At 40.9% G+C, this 24,485-nt stretch overlaps 1 protein-coding gene across 5 annotated transcripts in view; it reads left to right on the forward strand.

The window, feature by feature from the left end:
• Nucleotides 1–24,485, forward strand: part of TENM2 (teneurin transmembrane protein 2) — a gene marked incomplete at its 5' end in the record, with an annotated part of 970,964 nt that overhangs the window by 296,096 nt on the left and 650,383 nt on the right. The window lies entirely within an intron of this gene.

Genomic DNA, 24,485 nt, shown 5'->3' on the forward strand with positions numbered 1-24,485 from the left:
AAAGTACATGAGATTGGACAAGAAATAAGGGATGGTGTGAAATGACAGTGGAATTGGACAACCATTTTTCTGGAATGGTGTAGGGTTTCCTGCTTGAGTATGGGGACTAAAAGGCTTCCATGATTGTTTCAAGCTCTGTTATTCTGTTAAATCACACCATCAATTATTCAAGTTTTTCCCCCTTTTACCTGCCTTGTAAGAAATGTGGCCTGTTAGGTTTATACTTCTTTTAATAAATGAGCAGTGATGATTTCTCACTGTTTAATAACCAAGATTAACTAAAGCAGAATTTTTAATCCATTGCAGGAAACTGCCACAAAGGTTGCACATAATGCAGAGATTTAGTTGGTAAATCCAAATCTCCTTTAAGTACAATTTTCAATCCCATTTGCTTATATTACTCTCAATAGATTAGAGCATGATTTTTTTTTGCAGGAGCATTAAAATATAAAATGAATTAAGTAATGTAATAAAGTTAAACTCTTTAGTATTAAGCAAAAGATTCATTACATTTAATATTTGAAGGCAAATTAATTCAATGCCCCATATTACTTTGATTTTATTTTCTTCTCTAGTTTAATTTAATGTCAGGGAGGTTGCACTGATACTTACAATTTTTCTTTGCTACTGGCAATTATTATTTTAAACTGACACCTGGTTCCATTTAATCTTAAAATTGTGGTCTGGTTTTCTTTTTGTATGTACATTGTTAGGAACGTTAGAAATATACAATGAGATTCACAAATTATTTTTTAAAATAGTCTCTATTTTTAAAATAAATGTGTTGATATAATAGTTGATTCCCCGTGAATTCTGCATCTGTCTTTCAGTGTGATTGGCCACAGCTATTTCTTCATTATTATTATTGATTACTGTAGCTATTTTTTGCCTTCTACATATAGTTTTCAGTTCAACCTGATTACAATTTAATTACTTCAAATAATAAAGATAACTTTATGTTGTATACAGAGACAAAAACTAAAAGTAGGATCAATATGGTTCCTTTCTGAATGTGTAGTTAACATGCAAGCTCTAGAGCAGGGGTCTTCAAACTTGGCCCTTTTATGATTTGTGGACTTCAACTCCCAGAATTCCTCAGCCAGGCATGCTGCCTGAGGAATTCTGGGAGTTGAAGTCCACAAGTCATAAAAAGGCCAAGTTTGAAGACCCCTGCTCTAGAGTTATACATCTTCTTCCCCATACATAGAAACTTGTGGGATGTTAATTGATCTGAAGAAATTATGTAGGGATGTTCCCACTAGAATTTTCCAATTTGAGGTGTAAATGCAGGAAACATCCAGACTGCAAATCAGCTGTGGAAAGAACAGGTATGCAAGTCATATGCTCAGTTTACTATTTATGTAAAAAAAATGACAAAAGTTTGGTACATTAGGTAAAGGTAAAGGTTCCCCCGCACATGCGTGCTAGTCGTTTCCGACTCTAGGGGCCGGTGCTCATCTCCGTTTCAAAGCCGAAGAGCCAGCGCTTGTCCAAGGACATCTCCGTGGTCATGTGGCCGGCATGACTAGATGCCAAAGGCACACGGAACGCTGTTACCTTCCCACCGGAGTGGTCCCTATATTTCTACTTGCATTTTTACGTGCTTTCGAACTGCTAGGTTGGCAGAAGCTGGGACGAGTAACAGGCGCTCACTCTGTTACGCGGCACTCGGGATTCGACCCGCCAAACTGCCGACCTTCTGATCGACAAGCTCAGCGTCCTAACCCACTGAGCCACCGCATCCCTTTGGTACATTAATCCTTTGTAAATATTGGCTCTCTGGTAGAACCTTCACTTGCTCTCCAATATATAACTCTTTGTTATAGTTTACCAGTGTCATCACGGAGATAGAAATCCATACAACTCTGTGTTCAAGTATTATTTCTGAAAAGGTTGTTGTGAAACTTTTTTTTCTTTTGGAATAGTAAGAAGAAAAGAATGACCTGTGTTAAGGACAAATCCAGACTGAATGAGCCTGGGCCTATCAGTTAGGTCTGTTTGACCTGAGGAATCAAAGAACCAGACCAAAATTGGTACAGTAATGTTTATTTTATTAGCACAAATAAATGGTGCTGCCAGAGAGAAGGAAGGAAATAAAGATACAGTGTAATCTAAGTAGTACATTGAACAAAGCAACCAATTTTAAATTAAGCAAATTATACTCAATTCAGAATTCTAGCAATTACCGATCATAGAAACCACATTTTTCAAGGCCCCCCCATGGCTTTCTTATTATTATTTTATCCCATTCTACTCAGAGCATTCTTTTCTGTAATTGCATTCCTGATCTTCTCAATTGACTCTTCTCATAAATAACTCACACCTACTAACTATCTCAGTAAAACACACTAACATCATGGGAGCTGCTCATGCTTCTTTCATCCATACATCCCTAACAACTGAAAACTGCTGGTGACAAGGTCCTACCAACATGAGAGCAAAGAAATTAACAAGTATTAAGAATGCTACTAGATTAATTTTTATCAGTATTATTTGATATACATTTCCTAAGGGAATAAACTTATAGTAGTATAAGATTGTTTATTTTTGAATATACCCTCTCCGCAGTTCATTATTATCTAATAAGTGTTAAGGATATTACAGTATACTGTATAGGTGTGTGTGTGTGTGTGTGTGTGTGTGTGTGTGTGTGTGTGTGTGTGTATTGCAGTTTATAAGGCACATACGAAATTCAAAATACTTAAGTGATGCTTTAAAATACAGTGATGCTTTTAAATAAAGGTAAGATTCTTGCACTGATACATGTATTTAATTTTTGGTTAACTAGATGGATAGCTTTTATTAGATTTGAATCATGGGGGGGGGAAGAAAACTGAGAATAAAACTGTATTTTAGTTAAAAGGAAAGCCTTTTTCTAACAGTCTTTTTTGTTCTTTTCTACTAGTACATAATAAAGATTTAAGCTGTAAGCATGCTAACAGATCCAAAATCTTCCAACTACAGAATCCACTGTACCTTAGGGGACAATAATAATAAGTAGAAGATAATCTTAGCTAAGAGAAGTATTTCACAGCAAATTTGGCAAAAGTCCACCAATAGTATTCCTTAAAAAAGACAGATGCTGTGTTGAAGCTTGCCTGGAAGCCATTTGTTCTTTCATTTGAAGCCTGGCTTATAATCCTTGCCTGGAGTACCTGGCCTCTGGTATTTATATCCTTAGCCTTAGATGAAGTTTTTCTACTTTATTGAAGAAAAGCATTTTACAACATGCTCGAATACTCATTATTGCACTTTCGCAAGGTGTGAGGGAATCCTTTCATCATCTGAGGGTAAACATTGCCTTAATTGGGGAATTATGGTAGCGCCCCCGTTGGTAGGGGGAAAAGGCAGTTCATGGAAGAAACAAGCACCTTTATAATTAGTGCTTGATTTGACAGTGATTAGAGATGTGCAGAGTATTGTATGAGAAAAGCATGTTTCAGTTGTTTGGGGCTTGAAACTGTCTGCAGGTTCTGATAATTTTACTGAGCCTCAGCTTTGTTGTGATGAAACCTGGAACACACAAGACTCACTTTGGAGTACAGTTTATACGCATCTCTTATTTAGTAGCTAAGATTTACCTTTTTCACTCAAGCACCCACTGCCAGACAAAGACACACAATGCCATTGAGGTGTGTAAGAATCTATATGAGTTTTTTCTAAGTTGGCATTCTTTAAAATGCCAGGAATTTACTTCGGAATAAGAGGTACCTACCAGTAGTATGCAAAACATACTGAATTCTGATCTTACCAAAAGTGCCCCAACACTATCTAAAGTCTTCTAGTAGCTCAATATGTGTGATGTATCAATAATGCCACTTGCAGAGTTGTCCAGAAAAGAGGGAGTTGTAAAGAAAAGCATAAAAATGCACACGTATACACACACACACACACACACACACACACACACACACACACACACAGAGATATCTTTTCTAATTCATTGTGAATCATCATGCTTGGGACCAGGTAATGATCATATTGCTTAAGGACTGGATATCATTGTAAAGATGCTTTCTGTTATATACTGGGATCGGTAAGGCATTGAAGAGATGAGAGTGAAAGTAACAGTACGTTTATTCAGTCAACACAGAAGCAGTTCTAACAGCCGCTTGACATCTATTTATATGGACTGCTGCTAGGTGGCAACCAATGAGTTTAAAGTGAACATTCCCGCCTAAAACACAAACTTGCAAAGTCATAGACAGACAGTTAAGGATTTGAACTACAACAACAGTTAACCATTTATAACTGCCCTTATGAATTTACATTAAAACACAACACTTTCAACCTGCTATCTGTTGTTGTTAGTTGCGAAGTCGTGTCCGACCCATCGCGACCCTATGGACAATGTTCCTCCAGGCCTTCCTGTCCTCTACCATCTTCTGGAGTCCATCTAGGCTCACGCCTACTGCTTCAGTGACTCCATCCAGCCACCTCATTCTCTGTCGTCCCCTTCTTCTATTGCCCTCAATCTTTTCCAGCATTAGGCTCTTCTCCAGTGAGTCCTTCCTTCTCATTAGGTGGCCAAAGTATTTGAGTTTTAGCTTCAGGATCTGGCCTTCTAAAGAGCAGTCAGTGTTGATCTCCTTTAGGACTGACCGGTTTGATCGCCTTGCAGTCCAAGGAACTCGCAGGAGTCTTCTCCAGCACCATAGTTCAAAGGCTTCAATTCTTTGGCACTCAGCCTTTCTTATGGTCCAGCTTTCACTGCCATACATTGCAACTGGGAAGACCATAGCCTTGACTATACGCACTTTTGTTGACAGGGTGATGTCTCTGCTTTTTAGTGTGCTGTCTAGATTTGCCATGGCTTTCCTCCCAAGGAGCAAGCGTCTTTTAATTTCTTGGCTACAGTCCCCATCTGCAGTGATCTTGGAGCCCAGGAAAATAAAATCTGTCACTACCTCCATTTCTTCCCCATCTATTTGCCAGGAATTGAGAGGGCCAAATGCCATGATCTTGGTTTTCTTAATGTTTAGTTTCAACCCAAGTTTTGCACTCTCCTTCTTCACCCGCAACAAGAGGCTCTTTAGTTCTTCTTCACTTTCTGCCATTAGAGTGCTATCTATTACCTGCTATCTATTATTATTTAATTTGGGCCTCTCTGGCAAAAGTTATATATATAACTTTATAGTTTAAAAGTAGTGAATTATCAGAGTTATCACTTCTTAAAAGCTCTGCATATAACAAAATTGCTAAAATAGAATCTGTCACTGCTTGCTCATGTAAAGCAAACTTAAGTGCCGTATCAGATTTTACAGAAAAAAATTGCCTTATAAATTTGACTAAAAAAGCACTGTATTTTATAGCAAAATAATCATTTTGATAGTGCTTACCTTGTGCCTCTCATCTGTCTTTAGGCAATCAAGAATAAAGACCTGGGAGATGAGCTTAACATTTAATTTTTCTTCAGTTTCAATCTGTATTATAATAGGCTTATATCTATGAACTTCCATATACTATGCATCAAGAATTACTTTTTCTTTCTGAAATCCATCCCCAAAATCTTGAATCATCCTCAAGAAATTGGAGCTAATCAATCTAAAGGGGTTTTTTTTTCTCCTTCACATACAATGAGTATATTTTTTTCTCCACAATTCAAATCAGCAATAATGGTTTCCTCACCTCTGATTTATCACTGTACCTACTTCCTACACTTCCTAATATTGTGATATTATTCTATAACCGTAAGGACATTATCACTGTAATTTTCTGATGGATAGGAAATGCGTGGCCATTTGGGAATGGCTGAACTCTAACTCCCAGCAGCAACAATCCGTATGATCAGTGGTGAGCTTATGAGCAAGCAACATCTGATGGGCTGTTCATTTCCTATCCTTGCTTTTAATCTAAAAGCTGTTGCTTCATACTTGTTTATCTCTTAGGTACTACACTGAATGTCTAATGTTACTTTCTGATGTGAAAGGGGATCAATTGATATTGAGAGATAAAAATTGGCTAATTTTATCAGCTGAAGTTTTTTGTTTCTTTTTTTTCACCATAGGATTGAGCCCTTTGACATTAGCAGATTTAGTGCTAGTTGGAAGTGATAAATTGCACTTTTATGGCTTTTCACAAGGGGCTGTCCTTTCTTTGGGAAATGAGCAAGCCAAGAGAATTTTAACACAACACAAACCAGGCTATATTGCCTAGGAAAGTTTTCCTTAGCAGCCAATTTTATATGTTCAGACGTGTGAGATACTTAAACAATATCAAAGGCTAAAAGGTTATAATAAGTCATTAAACAAGCTGTGGAATAAAACTAATAAATCTGCACACTACCAACAGAGTTCATTTAACTGACAAATGGAGTAATATAATTTAACAGCCACAGAGGATAGTGAAATAAAAGCAATGAAAAGAAAGCACAGAGAAATTAGAAGATTCATTGTTGTCTGGGTTTTGAAGAGCCTGGGTACTATATTGTAAAAAAAAAAAAAAACCACAACAGTGCAGTTATGTCTAATCTGAATGATGTCTTTCTTTTTATAATTCTCAGCAAGATGATTCTTTCTTAAGATATTTTCCCATGAGTGCTACTTATACATTTTCATAGTCCTATTCTGCTAATAAATTAGAATGAAAGGCAGAAAACATCTTTTAGTAGATTGTTTATTTTAAAAAAAATTAAATTTACCAGAATGAGTGGTTGTCCAGCGGTTTTCTGGGTCAACTGGATTGTTTCAAACATATCTCAGTGAAACCATCTCTAATAGTGGAAAATATTTCCTAAAATACAAGCTTGTCATCCACCATTGCCAATCTTTCATTGCAATAATAGTTATATTAGAGTGGCTCCAATGTCTTCCAGAAAGTGCTTTTGTTCATACCAAACTGATGTGTGCTAGACTACTGGAATTACTAAAAATTAAGCATGGCTGCGACTGGGCAACAACTAGAATAAGGAATTATCTAATGAACAAGTAGACAAAGTTAGTCAAAGTTAAAGTTTATTTCAGTCAAAGTCCACTATGGAGTGAAATAACACAGAATGTTATTGTCACTATTATTTTCAGTGTAAACTACAACTTTAGAACTAGGAAACAGAAAGGTATTTATCTAAAACTAAGTCATAAGGCTAAAATTCTAAGATAAGAAGTAAGTTAATACAAAATAAAATTATATTCTTCCATCTCCCCATCCATCCCTCCATCCTCTAGACCAGACATGTCAAACACAAGGCCCGGGGGCCAGATCCGGCCCGCGAAGTGGTTTCATGTGGCCCATGAAGCCATCCTGGAAACAGTGAGGGAACGGCCCCCACTGCCTTGGCCCTGGCCCAGAGACCCTCCTTCTGCCAGAGACCCTCAGATCTGTCCCACTCCTGCCCAGGCCCCCATAGGCACCCTTGACGTGAAAGATGTAGAGCTGGCCATGCCCACCCAGTAGGCCATATGCACTCTAGCCACACCCACCCAGTAGGCCACGCCCACCCTGGCCATACCCACCCAGCCCCCTGAGGACAACCGCAATGTTGATGCGGCCCTCAATGAAATTGAGTTTGACACCTCTGCTCTAGACTCTAGAAAGAGTGCAGAGAAAAGCAACAAAGATGATGAGGGGATGGGAGGCTAAAACATATAAAATACACAAAGAAGATAAACTTGAGAATATCTGCAATTTGGTGGTGCAAACCAGCATTTTCTTCATTTTATGGAAAATCTATATTTCTCTGAAAGTAAGACCTATCCTGAAAATAAGCCCTAACTTGATTTTTTGAGGGTGGGCCTAATATAAGCCCTACCCCCAAAAGTAAGCCCTAGTTTGGCACACACCTAAAATCAAGCTAGGGCCACGGTGGGAGGATGGAGCTTCTCCACGTGCCCCGCACCCACTTACCTTGCAGCCAGGCCTGTCCTCACCAGCCCACTATTTATGCAGCATCCCCAGGCTTGCATTTTGCCATCAGAGTTCTTTCTGGAAGGCCACTTCAGCAGAGAACTGCAGTTCTCAACTGCGGTTCTCAACTGCAGTGACCTCCTGGAAAGGCTTTTGACTGCAAAATGCAGGTCGAAGCTCCATTCTCAGCTGCAGAATGAAGCTGCTCCTTCGACCGCAGGAGTGGGCTGGCTGAATGGGGCTGACCTGGTACCTGGATCCTCTTTTGGAGCAAAAAAAAAACAAAAACAAAAACCCATGGGTCTTATTTTTGGGAAAACATGGTAGTACTGTATAATATAGCATGAGAAGAGATGCATCCACGTAAGCATTATTTTCAGTAAGTAAGGTAGTACTAGTGTTCTAATTTTGGTTAAGAACCATGTATGTAAATGTTTAAAATCAGAGTGCTATGTACTTACATGGAAAAAAGTCTTGATTTAGTATGTTGAATATTACTTCAGATTAACATGTGGAATGTATTATCAAATTTATTAAGTACTTATAATTTCCTTTTGAAAAATACAGCGTGTTTTGTAAGTAAATGGAGAAATATATAAAAACAATCACAGCAAGGAGATCTGCAATGAATAATTTCCGTAGGTATGATGTTGATAAAAGGGTATATGGTATTACATTTTTTCAAAGACCCTGAATTTAAGATTATTCTCAAGAAGGAAGAGTAGATTAATAAACAGAAAGTGCAAAGCCCCATACAAAAATACCTTTTCTTTATGTAATGCCTTGAATTTGTTTGTTTGTTTGTATCCTACTTCTTATTTTTACAAATAACTCAAGGCAGCAAACATATCCAACACTATTTCTCTTCTTATTTCCCCCACAACAACAACCCTATGAAGTGGGTTGTGCTGAGAGAGAGTGTGATTGGCCCAAGGCCATCCCAGTGGCTTTCATGGCTAAGTTGGAACTAGAAGTTGTGGTCTCTGGCTCTCTAGCCTGGTGCTTTAACCACTAGACCACAGGTCTGCAACCTGCGTCTCCTGCGGCTCCCAGTCCTCTGCCATGTGCAGTCCCCCCAAAAAAAAAGTGGGAGTAAAAAAGTTCAACCAATCAATCCAAATATGCAGGGTAGGTGCATATCTCACCTCGGCTCCACTCTTCAGTCAAACCCTGTTCTGCGCATGTACGCGCATGCGCACACATTTTTGCGGCTCCCAGTTTTTCCTTTTGTGAGGGAACCAGTTCCGAGTGGCTCTTTCACTGCTTCAGGTTGCTGACCCCTGCACTAGACCAAACTGGCTCTTATGAAATATGGATTGTGGTAAACAAGTAAACAAATGAATTTCAGCTGAAACTAATCCTGGAGATTTTCTCTTCCTCACTAATCAATGTATTCTAATGTTTAATTTGGGCATACCTAAACATATATCTACTTCACAAAAAGGGTTGGGTTTACCAGGCAAACAGATGCTCTCAAGCTAATATAAATGTGGTACTTATAATAAGTAAATATTTTAAATTAAATATCTGCCTAAGCACTAGTGTCATAGATATTGCTGTATAAACCATCAGTCAGAACAGCTTTGCACAATTAATACTACTGAAAAAAGAGGTGGGATAGATACCTATATACCTTTGCCAATAAAAATAAAAATAAAAATGGATTCATGACTGCTATGAAGGATATTCTTTTAACTCATTCTGGTGCATGTGTTTTCATCCTTGTATTTCATAGTCCTATGTTCATGGCAATGCATCTCTGTTCTTTCTAAAAAAAACTCAGTTGTATATAGCTTTCAGCTTGTCTAAGAACTGTGGTGATTGTAGCTAAACTACTTTGATCAACAATCTCCTTTATGGAGCAAAAGAAAGCCACTATAAATTTCTCTTCACGGTTGTTTGTTGTGTCAGAATCACATACAGTGTAGAAGCAAAACAAGAACACACACTGTCCCTACAGTGAACAAATCCAAAGAGGATTAATCATAACTAACTAACAATAGTACTTCTATCACTAGAAGAGCAGATGTGTTCTTTGCAGACACTTTTGACTCTTTTTCTCTTAGAGTCTACAGTGAAAGATACTCCCTTGTGAATTTATTTTTTAAGAAAGCTGACAGTTTATCAAGAGGTGTTGAAGTTAGTAGAAAGGCTTCTGAAGTTTGTCAGTGTTTGTGAAGTTTGTATTTTGTGTAACAAAACTGGTATCAAGCATGACAAAGTAGAAATTAAGTGGTGCATGGAACTCAAAGTTGCTCTATTTCAGGCATCTCAAACTGCCGGCCTGTGGGCCAGATGCATCATACTGAAACCGCACCCATACATTGCCGTGACATCACGTTGACATTGCGAGTTTGACATGCCTGCTCTATTTTCTATTATTCTTAGCTACTGCAACTAGCTAGGAAGTGGGATTTTTTGTCTTTAACATGTTAATAAAGAAAATTCATAATTATTCAAATTATTCAAAAGTATTTTGGTATTTATCAAATTGATCAGATAAGGTTTTAATGATCTGGAATTCAATCTTACTTCCAAAAGTTATTATAGCATAGTTTTTTTCCCTTGCATTATTCTTATCATGTAATTTCAATTGACTGCGACAGTTTCCTAATTTTGCTTTGAAATGAGTGTTTTTGTGAGAAGTTGTTATTGCCTTGTACATAATGAAAACAATATCATATGTTTTGAAAGTTGGTGTGGTAACAGCTGGTCACAATGTTCTATAAACTAAGATTATTAGGCCAATTTTAGATGTCATTTGAATATTAACAGTGGAATAAAACTGATTTTCTATAAAGTCATACTTTTTAAAGCCCTATTAAAATATTCTGCCTTAGGTTGAATTTGATAGTATCATAGAGGTGTCCAAGGGAGTATAGTATGCTTTAGATTTCTATACCAAGGTAAAACAGCATTAAAACTGCAAAGCCAAAAAAAAAAAAATATGGGAGGTCTGTAAAGTTGATGTCAGATAGAAACACGAATTACCCTATTTTATTTATATCTCACCTTTTTCATTTTTACAAATAATTCAAGGTGGCTAACATATCCAACACATTTTCCTCCTTCAGTTTTCCTGTGAGGAAACAGTCCTGTGAGTTGAGTTAGGCTTAGAGAGAGTCACTGGCCCAAGGTCACCCAGCTGGCTTTCAAGGGGAAGGCAGGACAAGAACTTAAAGTCTCCTGCTTTCTAGCCTGGTGACTTAATCACTAGAGCAAACTGGCTCTCAAATACTTTAAAAAACAAACAAACAGGTTTTACTGGTTTTCCAGTTAAAATTTACATATTTAGAAAGTATCATGGTGACTGGGTAATCAGAAATTCAGTAACAGAGTTTTCAGTACATAAATCAGGTTACATTATCAAAACATCCTTCTCAATTTCCCTTAACATTTCATACAACCAGTTTAAACTAATACATTTCTAGAAATAGCATGGTCAGTTAAAAAAAATTGTCAATTCAATTTCATTGAGATATATCTATGTCCTGTTATTAAATTTTACCTAATTTTGATTTTAGTTATATTATTCAAATTTAGTCTTTAACATCCCAAATAATATTCACAACCCAAATTTCCCTTATTTCATTACACCAAAAACTATAGCATCTAACATGTACACAGTGGCTGAGTAGCTATGTTCTACTAATAAACATTGTCTGTTTCACATCCTAATACAACACACGTTACTGACAGGACCACAGCCTATGTTTATCAATCTACAACTATTTATACACAACCAGATTCTGTTTTAAATTTTAGCTAATTCTTAATTCTTAAATAGAATAATCAAACAAACTTGTGCGCCAGTTGCAGCCCTATCTGGACCGAGATGCCCTACGCACAGTCACTCATGCGCTCGTGACCTCCCGGTTAGACTACTGCAATGCTCTCTACATGGGGCTGCCCTTGAGGACCACTCGCAGGCTTCAGCTGGTGCAGAATGCAGCTGCGCGAGTTGTGATGGGAGTCTTCCGATACTCCCGTGTAACACCTCTTCTCCGCGAGCTGCATTGGCTTCCAGTTGCCCTCCGGGTGAGATTCAAGGTGCTGGTGATGACCTATAAAGCCCTAAATGGCATGGGCCTGGATTATCTTAGGGAGCACCTGCTGCCAGCATCAACTTCCCATCGTCCTGTGCGCTCCCATAGGGAGGGCCTCCTTAGGGTGCCGCCGGTCAGGGATTGCTGGCGGGTGATCCCCAGAGGGAGGGTGTTCTCTGTGGGCGTGCCTGCCCTATGGAATGACCTACCTGTGGAACTCCGGACCACCCCCGACCTTCGTTCGTTTCATCGGGACCTGAAAACCTGGCTCTTTGATCTATCTGGCCTGGACTGAGGGGTTTTCAGTTTTAAACTTTCTTTTAATTTGTTGGGCTAGTAATTAATTTAATTTATTTTAATTCTATTTCTATTTTAACTTTTATATTGTTTTTAAACTTTGCCCTGTAAACCGCCCTGAGTCCTTCGGGAATAGGGTGGTATATAAAACTAAATAAATAAATAAATAAATCTTGGGATCTATAAACCAAATTTCTATTATGTCAGTGCACAAATTATAATGTCTAAAATAAGCCTAATAAATACATAAACACATTCGAGTTCTATCTCATAAACATTTTCTTTTAGATCCTGATAGATCACTGATTACTAAAAGGATAGCCTTTAATGGTTCTCTAAGAACTCACTTTTTAAATCTAACTCTGGCTTTCTTTTTTTGCCAATCAGGTTTCCAGACCAAAGCCTTTAAGTTGCCAGATAGGTCTCCCTTTGCTCCAATACATATTATTTGAATTGAAGGAGGCCATCTAGCCATCAGTGATCCACCAAAAACAAACCATTTGTAATCATTATGTTGTTGCCCTGATAGTTCTAGTCTCTGTATTTGCTCTAAAAACTTTATCATTCCTCTTCCATCTGGGTTCATCTACTTTAAGTAGAGAGTCTTATCCAGTTTTGTAATTAGTGCTTGGCTATCCAGGCTTTCAGGAAACTGTCTTTGTTGATCTTCCACATCCTCTGTGTTAGCATCACTATCTTGCACATAGTATACTTCTAAAGTTATAAGCTCTTTTGATGGAGTCAAAAGTTGAATATTAAGTTTTCTCATAGTTTGTTGTTGGTCCTTAAAGTTATTTGCCATAGTGATAGTTCCTTGTACTTTTAGAGTTGTTGGTTCTTTGGATAGAGTCAATTATTTTGTATTAGTTTTTTCAATATCTTGTTGTATCTTGCGTTCCTCTGTCTCAGTAGTAATTTGTTCCAGTTTTGTTATATTCTAAGTTGTAACTTCTTTAGTTGAAGTCTGGGTTACAGCTTGTAAATTGGAGTTAGCACCTAAATTTTCCAGCCTGGAGATAAATATCTCAGAAACTTTATGGATTGTTTCTAATATGAGCTTATAGTCAAGCGAGGTTTATGTCTGATCAGTCTCCATTTTGAAGTAGTGGTAAATAGTCCTTAGTGGAGGCTAATTTTTAAACAAAAGTCAGTAAATGTTCACCTCCACAAGCCTTGAGTTCACCTCCAGCTGTTTCAGGTTTTTATCTTTAGCTGATAATGTCAAGGGCAGTTCCAAAATAAACAGGTTTATTTGCCAAAAACGTCACAAGATGTCCCCAGCATACTTAAAATCTTTTTCAGACAGAGTAAATTTATCAGTTTTATCTCTTTTCTCCCTTTTTAAAATCAAATGGACAGAATAGCCATTTTCTGTAAAGATAGGAGTTTTGGGTTGCCAAAAATAGAAAGGAAGTAAGAAAGGAAGTAAGTCAAATTAAATAGTATTATTCTGTTCAAGGTTTTCTTTTTCTCCTGGTGTGATCAAAGGCCATCCTTAAGGAGGGTGGGGGAAAAAAGGCTCCCTTCCCTCTCTCTTTGCCAGAAGAAGCAAATTCAAGGAGTTTTTGGCAGAAAAAAATAGACAATTAGGAAAGGAAGAAGGCAATTCTCACCCAGTTTTCAAGTGCTTTCAAGTGTTTTGTTGTAATTTTGGCAGGAAACAGCTGAAACAATGGGCCATGGGAGTGGCCGATCCTTTCTTCGTCAGTTTGGAGAGTTGCTCCAAGCCGACGGGAGGGGCGCCACCCTTCTACTGCCAACTGGAGAGACCTTTCCCCTGCTTGTCACCCCTCCAGGGGGACTTTTGACCCCTTTACAGGGGTCCCCCAATGAAGAAATCCAGAAGACGTGGGGAGCATTCCCTCACACATCTGGCCATGCTGAAATCCGGAACCGGAAGCCTGTTTATCAAATACTTAAAACACACATTTGTATTTGTTTTTGTAACGAAGGAGAAAACATTTCCAGAGATCTGAAGATGTGAAATAATATATTATTTATGTGTATGCATATATACATTCACATGTGTGCATGCACACTCACACACATGCACACACATTAGAGCTGAATGAAAAAATAATGCCTCACATCTTTAAAAAGGGATATTTTAATAAATGAAATGTGAAAATAATCCCTGAAATGAATGTTTTTTGTCACTGTATTTACTTCTCCAGATAATCGCTAGCATTCACTATGCATGTCTGCCAATGATTCAAGGTGCTGATTCTTACCTATAAAACCCTACATGACTTAGGCCCGGGATATTTGCAGGACTGTCTGCTGCCAGGAATGTTTTCCCATTGCCCTGTGCACTCACACAGAGAGGGCCTCCTCAGGGTGCCGTCGGCCAGACAATGTCGGCTGGCGACCCCCAGTGGGAGGGCCTTCTCTGTTGGGGCACCTGCTTGGTGGAATCAACTCCCCCGGGAGCTCCGGATGGCCCCAGATCTTCGGTCCTTTTGCCGTGACCTTAAGACATATCTTTTCCAACAGGCCGACCTGGACTGATGATAATGGGGTTTTTAATTATGATTTTAAATGTTTTTATTGGTTTTAGTGAGACTTTGACATAATTTAATTCTTTTTTAATATTTGTATTCATTTGTATTTTATTGTTGTCAGCCACCCTGAGTCCTTTGGGAGATAGGGCGGCATATAAGTCTCATTATAAATAAATAAATAAATAAATAAAATAAATGCCTTAAAGCCATGACAAAAGAATTCCACACTTTTATCTCTTCAGCTGGACCCTGCTAGTCCTTTTACTCTCCTTTATTTGAGGAAAAGACAGATTCCAATGAAGGTCTTTATTCATATTTGGTAAAATACGGCAGCTCCCTGTTTATGAAGCCTGAATCATGTATGAGATGACATGAGACACTGAGATCCAACTTTGTAACTGGCTTTTTTCGTGGCTAATGAAGTGTGAGGATTCGTGTTGGTCATGTTGTACAAAAATCCCTTCTTTTGCTTCTGAACTCTGCTGAATCATTTCAAACTTTTGAGTGTTGAAATGTAACTCCCTCAGGTGATAAAGATTGCAGGTTGAAGGAAATCCATGATTTTTTAGAATGAAGTCTGGTTTGGATTCCCCCCCCCCGCCCCCAGGTTAGGTTTGTGAATTTACACTTTGTTTTCACACTTTGTTTCAGAATCATGATGATTAAACCATGTTTTTTTACCTGTTATGATGGTGTAAAAAAAATTCTCATCTTCCTTCTCATCACAGGGCAACAATTGGTGCCATAGTTAAATCCTTGAAGTTTTCTGCCAATAACATGAGACGAACATATCTTTTTCAATTTTATGACATTAAAGAACAATAAAATGATCCATTTTCTGAAAAATGCCCAACTTGACAGCAATTTCCCTTTGAGTGATCCATTGTTTGTTCTTAATCTAGTCATCAGATTTTCTCATGTGAAACTCAGTTGCTGTCACAGGACATCCACTTTGTTCTTGATCATACAAATAAACTCTCCCTGGTTCACCATCCTAATATATTTTTGGTTCAGTGGTGCACAGCATTCATGTCAAAACAGTCATCATCATATGCAACTTGTTTTCAGTGTTGAATTTCAGCTGGAGGCATTTGTTCATAAGTCAAAAAATTCAATCATAGGGCATTGCTTAAAGTGCACTAATGAGTACTCACTGTGGGCTTCCATTTCATGAAAAATAACAACTTAACCTTTTCTCACAGGAAATTCCTGCTACCTAAAGTGAATGAATGGATACTAAACACACATCATACCTTTAAGTACTGCCTTCTGCTGGCAATTTATAATATTGAAGACATTACTTTTCATTTAATTTATACCTATACCTACACACATACACACACGCACAAATACTTCTAAGCTTACCTTTATTTGTATCTCTAGACCAGGGGTGTCAAACTCAATTTCACTGAGGGCCACATCAGCATTGTGGTTACCCTTGGGCCGGGTGGGTGTGGCTGGGATGGGTGTGGCCTATTGGGTGGGTGTGACTGGGGTGGGCATGGTGTACTGGGTGGGCATGGCCAGTTCGACATCACTTGCTTCAGGGGTTCCTGGGTCAGACTGGGGCAGATCTGAGGCTCTCCGATGGAGGAGAATGGGACCGGGGCAAGTGCCGGACATGGTCCCTCCCCCCTGTTCCTTCCTTCCTCCCTCTGTTCCTTCCTTTTTCCCTCCCACTCTCCATTCCTTCCTCCCTTTTTCCAGAGTTTATTCTCTGGAGAGAGAATAAAAAGCCTTTTTGCCTTCCTACCTCGCTCTCCCTCCTTCTCGCTTGTCTTTCTGGAAAAGAGAAACTATAATCTTCTTCCCCCAGTCAATCTTCTCTTCCCCTTTCAAAATCCCTCCCCAAGAGCCCTGCCCCACCTCCAGCTACTGCAGAGGCCTCTGGAGCTCCCAACCTCTCTGCCGAATCATTAGAGCTCTGGAAAAGCCTCCCAGCCAATGCCATTCCCCCCCCCCAATTCCCCTCTCTGCTATACTTCCTTCCTTCTCTCCTTCTCATCTCTTTCCTTCTTCCATGCTCAGGAAGGGGTGATGTGAGGGGGAGATTGCCAGTGCTGCCAGGTTGCTGCTGGTCTTGTTATCCCTCATGGGGGGGGGTTTGTCCCAGTGAAAGGAAAGCCTTGTGGCTGCAAGGCTGGAGATGCTGGTGTGGGGGAGGTTGGTGCTGATCTACAACCTGGTTGTGTCCATCAAAGCCAGAATGCGCTCAGCCTAAGACCCACTGGAATCAGCAAGGTGGCCTTGCCACCTCTGCCCCGCCCCCCCAAGTGTGCGCACAGGATGATATGTATTCATCAGTTAATTGTAATAAGTGTTCACATGTTAATGACATTATTAATTAGTTATGTTACATAAAGTTGGAAAGGGTTCAGAACGCTTCGTGAGGTAAATCTCCCTTGACAGTTCAGCACGCGGCAATTTGACAGCTGTCAAATTGCCGGCAGCTAACACGCAGGCACAATGTTGACAGCTCCACACGCAGACTGAGCTGTCAGAAACCAATGCAGACGATTGGCCCAGCCAACGAGCGGGAAAGCAGCGGGTCCAGGGATTGGCAGAACCAACAATCAGCGGGCTATATAAGGAGCTGTAACCCCACTGCCTTTGCCTTGGTGTACATCAATAAACCTAGAAGCTGAACCTGCTGTCTCCGCGTAATCCTTATCTCCTATCAACCACTGGCGACGAAGGTGGGATCCGCTTGCTAAGCTGAAGTCACTGAGCTTAGGAAGGGTTCCTTCTGGAGGCTCTGAGCTAGTCACGGGAAGTTGTAACTTCCATCTCAAGCAAGCCGAAGGAGAACTGAGACAGCATGGCAGCTTTCGGCCAGATACGGGAGTTTGACACTCGATTTCCCGAGCGTTGGGAATCACACCTTGGCCAAATTGAAGGCTACCTGCTGGTCAGCAAGATAACCGACGACCGGGCTAAGGCGGCTGCCCTCTTGTACCTCAGCGGTACCGCGGTATACGACGTGGCCGTCGGTCTATGCAGCCCAGAGCCGGTCGCGCAGGTGTCCTACGCTGAGCTAACAGAAAAGCTCAGCAAGCACTACATGCCGACCCATTCCGAGATCTACTGGAGGGTCCAGTTCGCGAGGCGTCGCCAAAGACCCAGGGAAACGGCAGCAGACTTTGTAGCGGGAGTGAGACAGGCCGCCAGATGGTGTCACTTTCCGGACCTGGAGGACCGGATAAGGGACCAACTGGTCATCGGCCTCCGAGACGAGCACCTCCAGAGGAAAATAATGGTGAAACCGTCCCTGAATCTAGCTGAAGTCACTAGGGAGATTCAGGCGTACGAAAACACCCACTCTGAAGACTTCGCCAAGGCTGAACAGAACCAAACCAGGGCCGTGAATCAAGGGGAAACAGTCCCCAGAGACCAAGGTAAAATAGAAGACCTCACCGACGTGGACGCCATCCACCGTCGATTCGAAAAGCTCCAAAGCCGAAAAACCGACAACAAGGAGGGGGCAAGACCCAAGAACATCAACCAAGAGCCCCGAGTCACTTGTGCCAGCTGCGGAGGAAACCACATCAGATCCTCCTGCAGATTTAGAAACGCCCGGTGCCACAACTGTGGAAAATCGGGGCACATCAAAACAGCATGCAGAAGCCGCAACCGTGGGGAGCTACACGAAGTTGAAACAACGTCCCCAGGTATGACACCCCGGAGCAGGGAAAAAATCAGGCCCCCCAGCCACCTAGTACAGGCTATTAACAAAACGGCAGGAGGGGGGCAGCCACAAGTTAACCCCTAAAGTAAAAATTAAAGCCAAACTACAAGGGGTACCTTGTGAACTAGAGGTTGACTCCGGCTCAGCCGTCACCCTCATCTCAGGGCAAACCTTCAAGGAAATTTGCCGCAAAAACAGGAGGCAAATTCCCTTAAAACCTCCCCAGGTGACCCTAGTGGATTACCAGAAGTCCCCAATACCCCTGAAGGGCCAAGCAAAAATTCTAGTAGAATTTAAAAAATTCCGAGGACCCCTCAAGGTCCTAGTGACCCAAGAGAACAGGTCAAACCTAATCGGCCTAGACTGGTTCAGGGCACTTGGCATACAACTAACGGGCATCAACAGGGTACAGGCCGCAAGCCTCGAAGACGTCTGCAAACAATTCGCAGACGTCTTTGACGGTTCCTTAGGAACTTACACAGGGCCCCCCATCACCCTTAAGCTAAGGCCAGATGTACCTCCCATTAGAATCCGAGCCCGAAGGGTCCCGTTCGCCCTCAAACAAAAAATTGAGCACGAGCTGGACCGCCTCGTCAAAATAGGAGTCCTAGAACCCACCGACGGTGGGACCTGGGAAACCCCTATAGTAACACCTATAAAACCTAATGGCCAAATTCGTTTATGTGCCGATTATAAAGCTACTCTAAACCGGGCACTTAACGCACATGCTTACCCGGTCCCCGCGGTGAAAGACGTCCTCTCTTCGATCAGGTCCCTCGCCATCTTTGCCAAACTTGATTTGGCGCAAGCGTATTTGCAGCTTCCAGTAACTCCTGAAACCGCAGATGCGCAAACGATTGTAACTCACCGTGGGGCTTTTAAAGTCAAACGCTTACAATTTGGCATTTCGGCAGCCCCAGGAATCTTCCAAGAAATAATGGAAAAAACTTTAAAAGGGATTCCTGGGGTATGCCCCTATTTTGATGATGTCCTAATCGCAGGCGAAAACGAAGAAAATTTAGCGGAGCGCCTGTCAGCTGTTCTGACAAGATTCAGAACAGCAGGTCTTAAACTTCACAAACAGAAATGCCAGATAGGAGTCCCCTCAACAGAATTTTTAGGCTACAAAATAGATGCCCACGGGGTACACCCCACCGACGCAAAAATCAAAGCTATCAAAGCAGCCCCAACACCAAAAAATAAGCAAGAGTTACAAGCGTTCTTAGGACTCTTGAACTTTTATCATGCATTTTTACCACATAAGGCTACTCTAGCCGAACCGTTGCACCGCCTCTTAGATAAAGGACGGCCCTGGCTCTGGACATCGGAACATGATGCCAGTTTCAACAAACTCAAAAACGCCCTGTGCCACAGTTCTACAGTTACATTATTCAGGGAAGACCTTCCCCTCTGCATCGCCTGCGATGCATCTCCATACGGTATTGGGGCAGTATTAAGTCACCTTTTAGACTCAGGAGAACAAAAACCTATAGCATTCTATTCAAGGACCCTAACAAAGGCAGAAAGAAATTACGCCCAAATTGATAGAGAGGCGCTAGCCATCGTTGCGGGGGTCAAAAAGTTCCACGACTACCTATACGGTAGAACATTTACCATATGCAGCCGAATATATCAATGGGTCTCTGCAGGATGGCCAACCTCGTGCCCAGGGGAGGAATTTAAACCATACTATGCTAGACGACACGAACTTTCAGCACACCTAGGGTGCCTTCTATGGGGAAACAGGGTGGTAGTTCCCCAAAAACACAGAGAAAAAACATTAATAACACTTCATGAGGGCCACCCAGGGATCGTAAAAATGAAAGCCCTAGCGAGAAGCTATGTATGGTGGCCGGACATAGATAACAACATAGAAAATTATGTCACAGGCTGTTACCCTTGCCAACTAACAAGATCAGCCCCACCTCAAAACACTCCACACAGATGGGAGGCAACAAAGAACCCATGGTCCAGGGTCCATCTGGACTTCGCCGGACCATTCCAGGGCCAAACATTCCTTATAGCTGTGGATAGTTTCTCAAAATGGCTTGAAATTGCCCCAGTCCACAGCACCACCACTACCAACACAATTCAGGCTTTACGGGGTTTTTTTGCAACACACGGCCTCCCTGACACCCTTGTCACTGATAATGGACCCCAATTTACATCCCGCGAATTTCAGATATTCACGAGGGGCAACTCTATTAAACACATAACATCAGCTCCCTTCCACCCCTCCTCCAACGGGATGGCTGAAGTCATGGTGAGAGCCACCAAAGACACCCTCAGAAAAATTGTACAAGGCAACTGGCATCGCAGACTCTCCCAATACCTTCTCGCCCAGCACACCACACCATGCACCACCACCGGAAAATCACCAGCGGAACTACGATGGGGATGAAGACTGATCACCCGGTTGGATAGAATGCACCCAGACAGAGGCAACATTGAAAGCGAACATCCCCTTCCATCGAGAACTTTTACCGTGGGCCAAACCGTATGGGCCCGTAACTATGCATCGGGACCAAAATGGCTGCAAGGCACCATAATTGACCAAACAGGGCCACTTTCATACATTATACAGACTCAATTCAATGAACACATCCGCAGACACTTAGATCAGTTGCGGAACCGACAACCCCAAAACATTCCACCACCAACCCTGCCCCGCACATCACCCCCCCAAATAGCAACTGAAACCCGTCAAATTCCCACATTCTACCAACCAGCACCGGGGGAAGGGGAACAAGAAAACGACAGAACCCCAAGACGCTCCAGCCGAAGAAGACAACCACCAACATATTTGCGAGACTACGAATGGGGGGGCAAAACACAGCAACGGAGGGAGAGAAATGGCACCAGTTCAGGGGAGGGGTAAGGGGTGATATGTATTCATCAGTTAATTGTAATAAGTGTTCACATGTTAATGACATTATTAATTAGTTATGTTACATAAAGTTGGAAAGGGTTCAGAACGCTTCGTGAGGTAAATCTCCCTTGACAGTTCAGCATGCGGCAATTTGACAGCTGTCAAATTGCCGGCAGCTAACACGCAGGCACAACGTTGACAGCTCCACACGCGGACCGAGCTGTCAGAAACCAACGCAGACGATTGGCCCAGCCAACGAGCGGGAAAGCAGCGGGTCCAGGGATTGGCAGAACCAACAATCAGCGGACTATATAAGGAGCTGTAACCCCACTGCCTTTGCCTTGGTGTACATCAATAAACCTAGAAGCTGAACCTGCTGTCTCCGCGTAATCCTTATCTCCTATCAACCACAGGAGATGGCCAGCACCGGCGTCCTCAGTAAAGTCAGCTTGTGTGACAAAACAGCCAGCAGGGACGCTGGACTCCACTTGCGTGAACAAGGCTGCCCCATGGATTTAACGCTGAGCGCGTTCTGTGTTTGATGGATGCAACCAGGTTGTAGATCGGCGCCCAGTTGGCCTGGGCCAGGGCAAGGTGCGGCAGGCCAGTCCTTCACTCTTTTCAGAGCAGGTCCCCAGGCTGGATGGAAACATATGTCGGCCCGCATCCGGCCCGCGGGCCTTGTGTTTGACATGTCTGCTTTAGACCTATCTAGTTCTACCTATACTGTGTGTTTCTCTGGCTGCATATTCTATATTCTATCCTGGAATATGATCAGTGAGTAAAAGGTTTGCAGGACTCATAATACCTTCAATTTTCTTTTCTCCCATTTTTAAAATTTGATCCTAAATTAGCTCCTGCACTTTATAATGAATGTCTTGTATTTTGTTCTGAATTCTTCTGAATTCCAGTCTCATTCTAACTGGAGAGTTAGCCTACCTCATCCGGACTTTGGTCTCCAATCTTTTTTTTTTGTAAGTTTTTATTATTATTTTTCCATACATACAGTAATAATTTTTCAACCAACGTGCTGTCTGAATTTACATTTGGCACTGTAGGCAAACTGATTGATCTGTTCGGTAGATGTCTTAATCCTTGCAAGTACCTTATTCACATCCTTCATTATAGGTGTCAAGTCTTTTTGGGGGCACTACTTTAAACTTCTGGCAATGTTTGTCTTTCTACTGGTAATTCTGAAGATGCCATATTTTTTTTCCTTTTAATTCTTCTTGTTGGAAGCAGGGAGTGGGTGTCAGATCATAGGTTGTTTCAATGCTGGCCTGTACTAGCTCTGTTATTGTTACTTCTAAGTTATCATATGTGTACTTCATATCACTGTTTTCTTTATATTTCCTATTGTTGATATCAGAATTTCTTCTACTGTTCTATTATTGCTTTGAGATCTTCCATTCTCACAATTGTTCTGAATCTCTTCCAGTTCTCCATCCCTGAGTTTTTATATCTGGTAACCAATCTCTTTTAATCTGCTATTCATTATTCAGTGATATTTGAGTCTGGGAAAAAAGTTCAGTATTCAAACATTAGCTTTAAGTAGCCCTGCTTTGTTAGTTCCAATTTATAATAGTAGGGCATAATGGTGTGATTTTCAATCACAGTATACTTTTGCCTTGCCTTTGGTTGTTGTTCTTCCAGTAATCTTACAGGGCTAAACCTTGGATGTACAGTCATAGGTCTTGAGTCCTACTGTACATTAGACAGATACCCAAGAACTCTAACATTTGACATAGTCCTTGTGGTTTGAGAAAAGACTGATCTAGTATAGGATTGTTTTTCTGTTTTCTTAGAGTATTAAAGGGATTGATTGATATACTTAGTCTGGCTCTCCTGCTGTCTGGAATGGTTGATCCTTCTGAAATAATACATTATCACCAGATTGATAGTCCTCAATCTCATCAGAACATTACAATACACATGATAAGAGGTTATCCATTATGAGGATATTAATATTATTAGTGTTGTTGTTGTTGATGGTGGTGGTTGCATAGTCAGCCAGATGCATAGACTGGATTTGGCATTTTTATCCACCGATCAATTTCTTCCCAAGGATCTGGGATAGGCAGATGTTTTCATTTGATGGCATTAAAGGTATTGTTGCAGGATGCAAAATGTTCCAAATAAAGCTGCCTTTTGCAATTGACCGATGGTGTTTTTCTCAATGCTGATGGTCAAGTGGTGCTCCAGTATTTTTGGATTGAGCCCAAGGTGCCTATTACTATTGGTACTACCTTTGTCTCTTTTGCTACATTTGTTCTATTTCTATTTGCAATTTTTGTATTTTGTTACCTTCTCCAGTTTCTTTTTTTCCAATCTGCTGTCTCCAGGTATTACCATATCCACTCTTCATTTTTTGCATTTCTTATTGATAATACTTATGCTTTGGGTGTTATGCAGCAGGTACTTGTTTGTTTGAAGTCTAAAGTCTATTTCTATTAGTTTGTCTATTTTACACTCACATCAGTTCCTGTTTGCAGGCAAATGATATTTGTTGCAGATCTTCCAATATACCATTGTTGCTATTTGTCATACTGTTGTTTGTAGTCAGTCTGTAGTCAGTCTTCTTGCAACAGCTCACTAGGTGGTCCATTGTTTATTCAGCTTCTTTATAAAAGCTGTCTGTTGCTATCTTTTCATTTCATTTTTTTTTATTCATTTGTGCTTAAGGCTTGGTCTTCTGCACCAGAATTGTCCCTCTGTCTCTTTCTCAACTTCTGTGCTCTTAGCCATCACCAGGTCTGGTTATTATCTGCTTTGCCTGCTATTTTATTTTTATTTTTTAATGTTTGACCATGTAATGCTTTCCCTTCTCTTTTCTATTCTTCATTTGGTCTTTCTTGTAGGCCAGTTTGATCTTTCCAGTACTCAGTAAGCCTTCCTGGTATACTAGCTTCAGTGCATTTTCTTCACTATACTTCAGGTATTCTTTTTTCTTCATCAACAGACTGGTGTACTTGGAACTTCAACATCCACCAATTTTCCTTCCTAAGTAGAGTCTGTCAGTATGGCTGCATGAATGAAGGGCATGATTCATTGCCATTATATTTTATAGGCTTTTATAGGTTTCCAGTTCTGCTTGAGTCCAGTCCACTATTCCATCTGTGTATCTAATTACTGAATTGTCTATGTGTAATTGTGTAGATAATATTTCCTCTGCTGAGTTTGGACTTTAAGATCTTCTTTAGTCTCTCAATGTATTCACTTTTAACTTTCTTCTTGACTTCAGTGTC

Source organism: Vipera berus (genome assembly GCF_964194415.1).
Source record: "Vipera berus genome assembly, chromosome: 2".
Classification (NCBI taxonomy): Eukaryota; Metazoa; Chordata; class Lepidosauria; order Squamata; family Viperidae; genus Vipera; species Vipera berus.